Below are 14,261 nucleotides of genomic sequence, written 5' to 3'. Positions count from 1 at the left end.
AAGAATTATTAATTAAATTTAGTGCACTCCCATGGATCCATTGGCTAATTTAAAAAGCATAGAATTGGGAACTTTGTTGCCTATTCATGTACCAAAATACCTGAAACCAAGAGTTATTGTATGTTCCCTTACTCCCCTCTGCTGGTAAAGTATAGTATAGATCTTAGTTATTTTAAAATAAAATTAGTGCATACATTAATTTTGCTTTAACAATATAAAAGAAAACTTTATTTCAGTTTTGAAAAATTTAAGTTGTTTACGAGAAGAGGTCATTGGTCTATATTCATGTGTCTTTTTGGTCTATTCCTCCCCAATTATATTAGATACATGCTCAAAAGAATGGAACTTGGTATAATAAGAAGTGTATTTAGACACAAAATAATATTATGAAATTAGTTCATTTATAAGTTAAAATAAACACACCATTTCCCTGGCTATTCACAGTGCAAAGCATTCTCACATTTATTCCTTCATACAACAGTGCCACCTGGTAGGTGTCCACACTATGAGATTTAAAACTTACTCTTCCTAAGAAACAGAAAGGATCACATGGTCAGCCTCAAGTACCATTCTGAAGTGGACTTCCATATTTGCTGATGGTGTCATTTCTTTCTTCAAGGCCTTCTCTCTTTTCATCACAGGTAACCCATGATCTAATGGCATCATACTCTTCCTTCATAAAATAAAGTGACTGGAACCTTCAACCACAATTAAGTATCTCACCGCTCAGGATAATTTGAAGAGGAATGTCAAGGCAATCACAAAGTAACCAGGCCGTTCAAGGAAATCTGAAGATTACTTCTGGAGACATTTTTCCTAGGTAGGTTTCCTGTAGTCAAGCAAATCAAAAGGCGACTTACCAATCAAGGCTACTGTATCCTCACAGGAATGCTCAGAACTTTACCAATCTGCATTGTGTGATAGAATGTGCACTGGAGCATGGTGTAATGTCTCAGAATGTATACTTTTATTGTCCAAACTTTAGCTTTCTTATCTGTACACAGGAATAATAGCCCCTTCCTGGGTATGCAATAAGGATTAATGACTGGCATGCTACGTTCAATGTATGTTAGTTCCTCACTGCCTCTTCCTTTGATGGTGCTTCTCAGATAGTGGCAGAATGTAAATCTTGCAAAGGACAGCATAAGAACACCACTAATATTCTCAGTTTGGAGGCTATACAGACAAACAACTCTTTCCTCAAGAGTATTCCCTATTTCCAAGTCTGGTCCCCTACCCAAACATTTTATACCAGTGTGCCTATGGGTACATGTTGGGGAAGTCCTGTGCATTTGTCAATAAAGCACTGTCTGGCCAATAGGAAATCTAGATATGAGGGACTAGGAGTCCAGGAGGATTCTGGAAAGGAGAAACACAGGACAGTTTGACATGTAACGCCATGGGGTAGGAAGCCCGGAACTATTCTCCAGTAAGAGAAATACTTAGATTAACAATTATGGGGTAATTACTTAAGTCAGAGCTAGCCAGTAAGAAACAAGCAAAGGCCAACAGCTTCATAATTAATACAGCCTCCTGTGTGTTTATTTGGGACTGATGTGACTCTAGAACCAGGCTGGCGGGAAGGCATCCTCTCAAAGAAAAGGCCTCTCATTACAGGTACAGAACCTTTTCTTGCAGATGTATACATGGGAGTGTTGTGCCCAGACTCAGAACCCCTCAAACCCGTTCTGATGCAAAAACAGAGAGTCTTTTATTGTTGTTTAACGAGCTAACTGCATTAACTCTTGCCCTTGTCTATTCATTGCAGTGAATAGCTGGAGAAGGACTGGGAGAAACCAACAGGTGAGGACCTTATTGGGAAGCATAAGGGGAGTGTCTAGGGATATGCAACAGTCTCAGGGCTGGTGCGCTCCCGGGCTTGGGTGGCTTGCCCTGTGTTGATTGGTCAACTGGTTGCTATGGCCTATAGGCCCTCGCAGGGCGGTTTGCTATGCTCCGCACATCATTATTGTGCTACTTTTACTGTAAAGCACACCCAGAGCCTTAAAGCACATTTGGAGTCCTGCCAGCCAACTTGTGATTGGTTCCTTGCCACAAGGAGGGTATCTGACCTCCTAGTAACTAGGGCAAGCCCAGCTAAGTCAAACATGCCCTGAGTTGGAGACCTACATGTCTTTTCTGCAGCCTGTCTGGGCTGCTAAAGCAGGATCCCTTCAGGGAGATGCCCACACAGCCTCTTCGCGTGCTTCCTGAGTTGTAAAGATACTACATATATGGTTAACAGTCTCTTCTACTCAGTTTGTCATCTCTGTGGCATGACCAAGGAAAGACAAGTTTCTAAACTTGAGTCAACTAATGTCACAAATTCATGCAGCAGATGGATGGCATCCCTCAAAAGCATCACTGTCTTTAGGCTTGGGACAGAATGACTGTCTCATTAGCACATGCTTTTTGTCTTTCCTTGAATTTTCAGGAAAGTTTGTGTAAAACAAGAACTAATCTTTATCACTGGGCTTGGGAGATGGGTTGGTAAAGGGTTTGCTTCGTAACCATGAAGAGCTGAATTTGGATCCCCTTAACCCGCCTGAAATTCCAGGCATGGTGAGTGCCTTTGACCTCAGCACCAGGAAGGAGATGAACAAGGTTTCCTAGGGCATGCTGCCTGCCAGTGTAGCTGAATCAGCAAACTCCATCTTCAATGACACTGCCTCACAAAACAGAGCTAAGAGAAATTGAAGATGATCTTGACTGTGGACATTATACACATGTAAACCCACATTTACATATATATGTGTGTGCACAAACATGTACACACATACACAGACAAAAAATAGAGCAATAAATACTCTCATCATACCGAGGAACATAGAGAAGGAATTCTGTGATCACAATAGGCAATCCAATGAATTCAGGCTGCTCAAAGCGAATCAAACCCTAGTTTAATTTTGGTCATAAAAAATGTGCTCTGAAGTTACTCATCATTCACGTCATCTAAAACTCTGAAGAAGAGTCACAGTATCAGGACTGTAATGCCACATATACTTTGTGGGTCACAGTGTGAGGTGCTTTGTTACAGGATCTTTTCAATATTCTGTTTTGCTTGACTGACCCTGGAGATCATTTGTGTTTACAGAATTACTGCTTATAGGATCCAAACAGAATGAATAAACACACCAAACTCTGCAGAGAAACCTTCTAAATGGGGGAATTGGCCTCAAGCATCTGGTGGGGACAAGAGACCATTGTTCTCTTCCCTGTCCCCAGCTGTTGTTAAGCAGCTGTAAGTGAAGTTCATCTGCATTCTAAGAAGCAGAAGAAATGGTCATGTGCGAAAGATCCTGAGAAGAGCTACAGGGAAGGGGGCAGCGTATGTGATGAGGGTCCACATGATGGAGGCACGTGTGATGGAGGCCTTTCCCTACCTTTCAGCATCACATCCAACTGTCCAAATCCCCAAAGGCTGAGACTCCTGTCTGAACCTATTTAAGCACACGTCATAAAAAATATTCAGCACTATTGACTTGTTTTCTAACCCCAGACAAAATGTTGAGTCTACAGCAGGGTCATATTAGTCTCCTGATAATTTGTTGAGGTGGATTCTATTCCATAGAAGGATTGTTTTTCAAGACTGGGTTTCTCTTTGTAGCCCTGGCTGTCTTTCCTGAAACTCATTCCGTAGACCAGACTAGCCTCAAACTCAGTGATCTCCCTGTCCTTGCCTCCCAAGTGCTGGGATTAAAGGCATGTACCACTATGCCCAGCTTACATGTGAAGAATTTAATAGTCACAGAAGTTTTATTACTAAATGTTAAAGCTGGAATTTTAACCCCAGGTCTCCGACACCACTCTCTAAGGCCATCATCATCCCATTCTGATTTCCTATCTCAAGGAGTGTAAACACCTGACAGTCCTGTTGCTAACTCTCTGGATCATCCCTGTGTTCATACTCTGTGCTGCGGCAGCCAATGGCCCATTCATTCCTGTGAGATGCAGGCTCTTCTAACATGTGACGTTGGATGGGGAAACTTCCCAGAAGCTTGTCCAGTTTTCCTCAGAGCTGTGCTGTGATTTGAGGTTCTTACAATTCTTCTGCTCTCCTGTTTTCCTTTCACAGGAGTCCTGGCCTAAAGGTTACCTGATATATTCTATTTTAAAGTATTTCTTGTCAATATCTTTCTTGTACATCTAAGTTTATCTGCTTCTTGGAAGGCCCAGAGAATACCCCGTCTGTACTTTGTTTTGGAGATGAACATGAAACTCTAGCCTTGTCTACTCATGAAAGAGTTAAGTGGGGACGGCTAAAGACACAGGATTGGTGTCCTGGTTCCATTCTGTTTCTGAGATAATATACTGACCAAAAGCAATTCCAGGTTACAATCCTTCATCTCGGGGAAGTAGAGTGGTGGGATCTTGAAGCAGTTGGTCATATCATATCTATTGCTAAGAATATGGTAAATAAATGAGTCCATGTGTACTAAGTGCTCAGCTGTTTTTCTCTGGTATTACACTGTCCAGGTCCCTCAAGTCAGGAATGGTGCCACCATGGGTCTTACCGTATTCTTTCAGGCTGTGTCTTTCCACATTAATTAAGGTACTCAAGACAATCTCTCATAGATGGGCCAATAAACTCTAAATAATCTAGGTAAGTTCTCAATTTCATCATCTTCCTAGGTAACTCTAGGTTGTGTCAACACAATGTTTTTTTAAAGATTTACTCTGTGTGTGTGTGTGTGTGTGTGTGTGTGTGTGTGTGTGTAAGAATATTTGTAAATAGGTGTCCATAGAGACCAGAGACATTGAGTCTCCCTGGAGCTGGAGTTATAGATGATTATGAGCTGTAGGACATGGGCACTGGGAATCAAACTAGTACCCTCTGCAAGAGCTTTACATAAGAATGGCCTCCATAAGTGCATATGTTGAAATACTTGGCCCCCAGTTGGTAGAACTGTTTGGAAAGGATTAGGGGGTGTTGCCTTCTTCAAGGAGATGTTTCACTTGGGGCAAGCTTTGTGTTTTCAAAAGCCCATACCATTCTCTGTTATTTCTTTCTGTATTTCTCTCTCTTGCCTCCTTTTGTGGATCAAGGTGTCAGCTCTCAGCTGTTCTTGCTCATGAACTCTAACCCTCTGAAACTGTAATCCGCAATTATAGATTTTATTCCATATGTTGCCTTGGTCATGGTGTACTATCACAGCAATAGAAAAGTAAATCAGACAAGCAGTACACACTCCTTTCTTTTTTATATAAAGGGTTTTTTTTATTAATGTATACAGTGTTCTGCCTGCATGTATGTCTGTCCACCAGAATTCATTATATTTGGTTGTGAGCCATTATGTGGTTGATGGGAATTGAACTCTAGGACATCTGGAAGAGCAGCCAGTGCTCTTAACCTCTGAGCCATCTCTCCAGCCCCCAGCAGTATACTCCTAACTGCTAACCTCACTCTCCGACCCCAAACACTCCACTTTTAAATCACAACCTTAAACTCCTTGCCCCAGTGTCTTACCTTTTAAACAATATAAAATACAATTCAACTTAAAAAGCCCCAGGACCATAGTCTTTAAACACTCCAACACATGGTCAGATCTATCACAGTAACCTTCTCCCCCTTCACAGTATCCATTTCTGTCCTTGTTTTATTTCTTTTGCTGTTATAAAATACTCTGAGAAAAAGCAATTTTAGGGACAGAGAGTTTTATTTCAGCGAACAGTACCAGGGGACAGTCATCATTATAGAGAAGTCAAGACTGGAACTTCAAATAGATAATCCATCACATCCACAAAGAAGAGCAGAGAAAAATGAATGCATACACACTCGCTTCTTTCTTGCTTGTACTCTGCTTGATTTCTACACTCATATAGTATAGGGTTCCCTGTCTAGGGAATGATGCCACCCACAGTGGGCTGGATTTCCCACATCAATTAATTTAATTAAGATAATCCCTCATAGACATACTTAAAGACCAATCAAATGTATATGATCCTTCATTGAGACCCTTTACTCAGGTGATTCTAGATTGTATCAAGTCACAAAGCTAATGGTGACAAACTTAAACCTCAGTCATCACTCAAGTGTGAGCAACTCTATTACTGCTGCTACATTGAGTTATTGTTTATTCTAACATTGTTATTCTGTTTTCTATATGTGAACACCTGTGCTAAATCAAATATGCAGTTATATTAGTATAACTAATTAGCAGTATTTTGTCATAGGAAGAGTTAAACTTTTAAAAGGTTTAGTTTTAAAACTGAAGTTCAACAAAAATTAGAAAATCTTACTCAATTTTTCATAGCTGTTTTTAGAGTCTTCAAAGGGACTCTGAGCCATCTGATAACCAGAACACCATGGCCTAGAGAAGCATATGCATGGCATAAATTATTTTTTAAAGTTCTGATTGAAGTAAGAAGTCAGGAAATAGGTTCAGTTCTCTCTTTAATGCACTGTTTCTTATTAAAAATGTATAGCTTTCTGCAGGAGTTTGTCTTTAATGCTGATTCCACTCAGCCACCTCACCTTAACTTTTAAAAATTAATTTATTCTTTGACAATTTCACATATGTGTGTAATACATTCTGTTCACATTTATCTCTCTATCTTTTCTTATTTAAATTTTTAATTTTTTGAGAATGTCATGCATGAATACTACATTTATATCATCTCTACTCCTCCCTTTTCCTGCTCTAACTGGCCCCATGTCCTCCCTACTCTGTCTTTTTAACTTCATGACCTCTTTTTCTTCAATTACTATTGTCTCATATACATATATACACATTGTCTTAGTCATGTTCTATTGCTGAGATAACATGATTAAGGCAGCTATTATAAAAGAAAGCACTTGATAGGGGGCTTGCTTGCAGTTTCAGAGGTTTAGTTCATTATCATCATGGCAGGAAGCATAGTGGCATGCAGGCCCATGCTGGAGCAGTAGTTGGGAACTTGAGTCTTATCTGTAGGCAGAGAAAGACTCTGGAGTCAAAGCCCACTCCTAGTGAAATACTTCCTCCAACAAGGTCACACCTCTTAATCCTTTCAAATAGTGCCATTCCCTGGTGACAAAGCATTCAAGTTTATGAATGTTTGGGGACCATTTCATTCAAACCACAACATTCCACTCCTTGGGCCCCATAGGCTTGTATCCCCACGTCATAATGTAAAAATGTATTCAGTTCAACTTCAAAAGTCCCCCATGGTCTATAACAGTCACAACATTGTTTAAAAGTCCAAAGTTCAAAGACTCTTCTGAGACTAAAGGCAATATCTTCACTGTAACCCTCTGCAAAATCAAAATAAAAAAGCAGATTGTATACTTTCAACACACAATGACACAGAATATACATTACCAAAGGATGGGAAAGTAACAATGAGGAATAGTGAACTAAAGCAAGACCAAAACCAACAAGGCCAACTCCAAATTCTGCATCTCTATGCCTGATGTCAGACTGCTCTTCAAATCTCCAACTCCTTTGGCTTTGTTAACTGACCACACAGCACACTTCTTTCTCTTGGGCTGGTTCTACATTCAGTCTGCAGCTCTCCTTGTCAGGTATCCCATGTCTCTAACAACTTGGCATCTGCAACATAATCTAGGTTTCCCCTTCACAGCTTCAATGCAATGGCCTTTCTAGGTCTCCATGAAGGAATATCCTTGACAAGTATCTGGTCTCCATGGATTTCCTTAGCCATGGAGGGAGATTCTACAACTCCTGTCTTGTATCCTTGACTCTAAAGCCAGAACCACATGGTGGAAGACAACAAGTTCTTTTGCTTGAATTTGGCCCCCTCCTTCAATTACACTTGCATAAGCTTTCTGTTGTTGATGGTTTCATTCAGTATTTAAGCATTTAATTCCTTTTCATATGTTGGAAGCTTAGCTGGATGGGGTCATATCCTGAGGTCATCACTCTCTTTATTGCATTTATCATCAGGAATTGTTTTAAACTTTCTATTCCCCTGAGCACTGGACTTAGCTAACTTCATTATACTTTCTGGTTCTCCCTTTTTCCTCAAACTGTACATTTTATTTTTCTTTTTGTTCTGTGTGTCCCTTTTCATTATGGATCTTCATAAGAGTGACCACTAATAACCACAAAACATAGTCAATATTGGGCAGTCTTGAAATTTCCTCTTCCAATGCCATTAATTCAAACTTTTCAGTTTAGACTTGGGCAGATTTTTCTTTGGACAAGGGCAGAAAGTAGCCATGTTCTTCTTCAAAATGTCGCAAGAACAGTCTCTAGGCCATTTGCTAATATTCTTCCCCTCTGAAACCTCTTGAGCCAGGTCGTCATCATCTATATTGTTCTCAGCTTGGTCATCCATGTTACCAGTAGGATGATTCCATAACTCCCACTTCAAGTTTTCAACTGCTTTTCAATTCCAGAGTCCCAAAGCCTTCCATATTCCTATAACATCACGGCCAGGACTGTTACAAAAATACCCAACTCCCTGGTACCAGCTTCTTTTTGAGGTAGGGTTATTATTACTGTGATGAAAAACCATGACCAAAAGCAAATTGGGGAGAGAAGGATTTATTTGGCGAAAACTTCCTGTTGTAGTTTGAATGTAATTGGCCCCTATAAGCTCATAGGGAATGGTGTTATTGGGAGGTGTGGCTTTGTTGGAGTAGGCATGGTTTTGTTGGGGGAAGTGTGTCACTGTGGAGGCAGACTTTGAGGTCTCAAATAGCCAGTATCTGAGGTTAAAGTTTTAGATTAATTCCATTGCCAGAGGAAATATCAAAACAGCCTAGTATTGACTCTGTTGTATGGTTATTAATCTTATACAGGTTTATAATGAAAAGGAGAAAGTTGAGCAAAGAATTAAAGAAAAGGTTAGAGCTGAGTGTGGTAGTACATGCCTTTAATCTCAGCATTTAGAAGGTAGAGTATGACAGAACCATGAGTTTGAGGCTAGCCTGGTCTACAGAGAAAATTCCAGAACAACCAAGCTTAGGCAGTGAAGGTAGCTATCAAAAAACAGAAATCTAGTGAAGATGTAATTGAACAAGGGGGCAATGTTCCAGTCCTAATAAGCAGCAGACTTTTACAGTTTCAGCCACATGGTTCTGGTTTCAGTACTGTGGGGCCTAGCTCAAGAAATTTCAAAGGAGAAGAATATAATATTGCCTAGAGATCATTTTTATGGCATTTTGGTGAAGAATATGGGGGTTATGGAATATTCCTCTGCATCTATGGAAAGCTGCTGAGGTCAAGCACGTGTCAGGCCCAAATGAAGGCCCCAAAAGGCCACTGTGTGAAGCTGTGAAGGAGAAGCCTGGATTACCTAGGAGATATCTACATGTTAGAGATGCCAGAGTCATGGGATACCTGCCAAGAAAAGCTGCTAGCAGGAAGTGGAACCAGCCCAAGACAAAGAAGTGTTTTGCAGTCAACAAAGCTGAAAGGAGTTGAAGATCTAAAGAGAATTTTGACACAGTCATGGAAATGCAGAATTTGGAGTTTGCCCAGTTGGTTTTCAGTCTTACTTTGGTATTGTATTTCTTCGCTATGTTTCTTTCCTTACATTTTGGAATGGTAATGTATAGCCTGTGCTGTTATGTGTTGGAAGTATTCATTTGTTCTTTTAATTTTTATTTTATAAGAGACTACAGCTAAGAGATTGCATGGATCTCAGAAGAGACTTTAAAAACACTGTTGCGATTGTGACAGACAATGGAGACTTTTGAAGTTGAACTAAGTAAATTTTGCATTATGGTAATGTTACAAGCTTATGGGGGGCCAGGGAGAAGAATGTGGTAGTTTGACTATAATATGCCCTCATTCGCTCATAGGGAATGACACTATTGGGAGGTGTGGCTTTGTGGAAATATGTATGGCCTTGGTGGAGGAAGTGTATCACCATGGAGGTGGCCTTTGAGATCTCATATATGCTCAAGCCATGCCCAGTATCTCAGTTCATTTCCTGTTGCCTACTGGTCAAGATGTAGGAGTGTCAACTGCAGCACCATGTCTGTCTGTACTCTGCTATGATGATAATGAGCTAAACGTCTGAAACTTAAACCACTCAATTAAATGTTTTCCTTTATAAGAGTTGCCATGGTCATGGTGTCTCTTCACAGCAACTGAAATCCTAACTAAAACTTTCCTATCACTGTCTGTTTTCATTAGTCTGTATATTGCTTCAATGAAATACCATGACCAAAAATCAAGTTGAGGAAAAAGGGTTTATTTGGCTCATACTTCCATATTACTGTTCATCACTGAAGGAAGTCAGGACAGGAACTCAGACAGGGCGATAACTTGGAGGCAGGAGCTGATGCTGAAGCTATGGAGGCATGCTAATTACTGTTTGCTTCCATGACTTGTTTAATATGCTTTCTTATAGAACCCAGGACCACCAGGCCCCAGGGATGGCACTGCCCACAATTGTCTGGGCCCTCCCCCATCAATAACTAATTAAGAAAATGCCTTATAGGCAGATCTTATGGGGGCATTTTCTCAATTAAGATTCCCTCCTTTTGCTGGGCGGTGGTGGTGCACGCCTTTAATCCCAGCACTCGGGAGGCAGAGGCAGGCGGATCTCTGTGAGTTCTAGGCCGGGCTGGACCGACAGCCTCCAAAACAATACAGAGAAACCCTGTCTTGTAAAACCAAAAAAAAAAAAAAAAAAAAAAAAAAAGATTCCCTCCTTTCAGATAACACGTGTTTGTATGTAAAGTTGACATAAGATTAGCCAGCACGAACTCAAGAAAGCCAGTAACAGATAGGGAGGGCTGATGACCAAAGGGATTAAGACTGGGCTGGTTTAACCCCCAGAAACAGCTGACCTGACAAGGGTTAGCTCTTGAATCCCAGATTGATGCCTGGGAATCCAGCATGGGACTGATCAAGACCCCCTGAATGGGGGTGTCAGTGAGGAGGCCTAGGTAATCTATTGAGCCTTGGGCAGTAGATCAGTATTCATCCCGGGTATACACATGGACTTTGGACTCCCATCCAAGAATGTGAGATATACTCTCACCCTGAACTCTTGGGGGCGGGTCTAGGCCCTGCCCTGGATGAAATGACAGACTATGGACACCCCCTTGGAGGACCTCACCCTCCCTGGGGAAATGAGGGGATATTGGGGGGAGGGCACGGGAAGAGGGGAGGGAAATGGAGAGGGATCTGGAACTGACTTGTGAAGCAACCTTGTTTCTAATTTAAATTTAAAAATAAATAATATAAAAACAGATTAGCCAGCACAACTAAACCCTTGTTAGCTTGATACACAAACACATCACTATTAAGGCATACCTTTCCTTTCTTATTCATTCTCAAGATCTCAAATTAAAATATAAATAACTTTAAAGGCCCCCACAGTCTTTATAACTTCAAACATATTAAAATTTCAGTCTCTTTAAAATATCCAGTCTCTCTAAAAATCCACAATCTCTTTTAAAAGCTCAAAGTCTTTTGACTGCAAAAGTCAAAATTAAATTAAATGCCTTCTTTAAGAGGGAAGAACCAGGGTGCAGTCACAATCGGAACTAAGCAAAGCCAAACTCCAAGAGTATAAGCAATCCAATGTCCAGTCATCTGGGACTCACTTACGATCTTCTGAGTCACTTCTCCGGCTCTGCCCTCAGCAGCACACACAACTTGTCTTCTCCTCTCCAGCTGGCTCCACTCCACTGCTGCTGCTGTTCTCAGTGGTAATCACACGATACTGAGGTCTTCTGCTGTAACTGGGCTGCACTTTTACCAATAGCCTCTCATAGCTTCTCTTTATGGTGCCAAGGCTCAACTTCTTCCCATGTCCCCTTCAGTCTTAGGCCTTCAACTCCCACTGTGGCTGTACCTTCACCAATGGCCTTTCCTGGCCTGTTACAGTGCAGTCCCAGCTGCTCTCCGTGACCCCTTCATACCCTCAAACCCAATACCACCTGGGTGACTCTTATACCACCAGGTTTGGCGCCAGTGTGAGATACAACCTTGGCCACCTCTGTGTGCTGACTTTCAGGAAACACTTTGCACAAGTTTTCATCAATGATGCTGGTCTCTTCTTAATCACTGCTAATTTCTTAGCTCTAGCCAAGCAGCATCAATCATCTCAGTAATGCAAAGGTTTTACTTCAGTGGTGCCAGTCTCTTGTTAATCATTACTGACTCTTCAGCCGCATCTGACCAGAATCTTAATTTTTAATTAAAAGTAGGAAATGGCCTTGATAGAGTCTTTAAACTTCCCTCTGAAATTTCACAAGCCAGGCCTCCATCTTCTACACTGCTCTCAACATCCGTATCCTCTTTTTGTTGTTGTTGTCTTTGTTTGTTTGTTTGGTTTTAGAGACAGGGTTTCTCTGTTTAATAGCTGTGGCTGTCCTGGAACTCACTCTGTAGACCAGGCTGATCTCCAACTCACAGAGTGCTGGGATTAAAGGTGTGTGCCACCACTGTCGGGTTTACTGGGATTGTTTTTTGTAGTAGTAGTTTAGAAGATAAGAATGTTGTCAAGTGGTGGTGGCACATGCCTTTAATCCCCGCACTCAGAAGGCAGAGGCAGGTGCATCTCTGTGAGTTCAAGGACAGCTAGGTCTACACAGAGAAACCCTGTCTCAAAAAAAATCCCACTAAGCTCTCAACACTCAGTGACTTTTTTAGCCCAAAGTTCCAAATGATCAGGTCTATCACAGCAATACCCACTACACTGGTACCAACTTGTTTTAGTTAGAGTTTCTATTGTTTCCATGAAACACTATGACCAAAAAAGAAAGTTGAGAGAAGGGTTTACTTACACTTCCATATCCCTGTTCATCAATGAAGGAAGTCAGGACAGGAAGCTGGAGGCAGGAGCTGATGCAGAGATCCTAGCGGGGTGCTGCTTACTGGCTTGCTCCTCATGGCTTACTTAACCTGCTGTCTTATAGAACCCAGGACCACCAGGCCAGGGATGGCACCAGTTGCAATAGAATGGGGCCTCCCCTACCAATCACTTATTTTTAAAATGCCCTACAGCTGGAACTTGTGGGAGTATTTTCTGAAGTGAGGGTCCCTCTCTTCAGTTAATTCTAGCTTGTGTTAAGTTACCTCTTAGTTCCCAGTTGATGGCTGTTTGGGGAGGAGGGAGGTGTGTAAGTGGAGTTTTTTGTCAGCCTGCCACCTCCCAATAAACACACAGAAACTCAATATTAATTACAAATGCTCAGCCAGTAGCTTAGACTTGTCTCCAGCCAGCTCTTAAGATTAAATAAACCCATTTCTATTAATCTATGTGCTGCCCTGAGGCTCTTTGTTCACCTCATCTGTGAACTTCCCATATTGCTTCTTCTGAGTCTGGCCTGTGACTCCTTAGACTCTGCCCTTCTTCTTCCCAGCATTCTCTCTGCCCTGAAAATCCTGCCTAGCTATCAGTCAATCAGATTTTTATTAACAATGAGAACAACGCATTTTCACAGTGTACAGAAGAATTATTCCACAGTAGAAATACGAAACTGGAGATGGAGGGAGGTTTTCAAAAGATTTGTGCCATTAGGCGTAGCTCTCATTTACTGCTCCAGCACTGTGCCAATATGCCTGCTGCCATTGTAACTGCCATGATAGTGGTGATGGAGGGACTCTCTCTGGAACATATCTAGCACTGTTTTGTTTTGTTTTGTTTTGTTTTGTTTTGTTTTGTTGAGACAGGGTTTCTCTGTGGCTTTTGGAAGCTGTCCTGGAACTCGCTCTGTAGACCAGGCTGGCCTTGAACTCACAGAGATCCGCCTGCCTCTGCCTGGAGAGTGCTGGGATTAAAGGCGTGCGCCACCACCGCCCGGCTCTAGCACATCTCTCTTATATTTTTGGGTGTGAGCCTAGCCTTTAACGGCTGAGCCATCACTCCAGCCCTCTAGCACATTGCTTTGTTGCTTGTATGTACATGTGTTCCAGCAGAGCACTTGGGATTGGGTAACCTGTCAGAGAGCTCATCTCTGGAGAAAACTCTCCCTCTCTCAGTAGTCACTGCCTGCTTGTTACTCATTGCCTACCAATGTTCCTCAACCTATGGGTCGAGAACCCTTTGAGTTGAGGATCAGATACTCAGATCAGATACTTACATTATATTTCGTAACAGTAACAAAGTTACAGTTATGAAGTAGTAACAAAATAATTTTCTGGTTGGTTTAGCTCACACACACACCCACACCATAACACGAGAAACTGTATTAAAGGGTCACAGCATTAGGAAGATTGTGAACCAGAGAGGAAGCCTTTATTATCTTTTATCCACCTATTCCCACCAACTCCCCAAGGTTGCTCCTAGCAAGTCCTCATGTGTGTGTGTGTTTTTTTGGGGGGGGGCTTTTTTCTGTTTGTTTGTTTGTT

The 14,261-nt window shown here is 41.6% G+C and overlaps 1 long non-coding RNA gene across 1 annotated transcript; it reads left to right on the top strand.

Annotated features, from left to right (window-relative positions):
- Window positions 1-637: 637 nt before the first annotated feature.
- LOC121140229 lies at window positions 638-4,435 on the top strand. The gene is made up of 3 exons (XR_005877019.1): window positions 638-820; window positions 1,769-1,803; window positions 3,095-4,435. It is a non-coding gene; the product is annotated as an uncharacterized LOC121140229 (long non-coding RNA).
- Window positions 4,436-14,261: the final 9,826 nt, after the last annotated feature.

Source organism: Mesocricetus auratus, unplaced genomic scaffold, assembly GCF_017639785.1.
Source record: "Mesocricetus auratus isolate SY011 unplaced genomic scaffold, BCM_Maur_2.0 Super-Scaffold_100004, whole genome shotgun sequence".
Taxonomy (NCBI): domain Eukaryota; kingdom Metazoa; phylum Chordata; class Mammalia; order Rodentia; family Cricetidae; genus Mesocricetus; species Mesocricetus auratus.
This window is presented reverse-complemented; position numbering and strand designations above follow the sequence as displayed.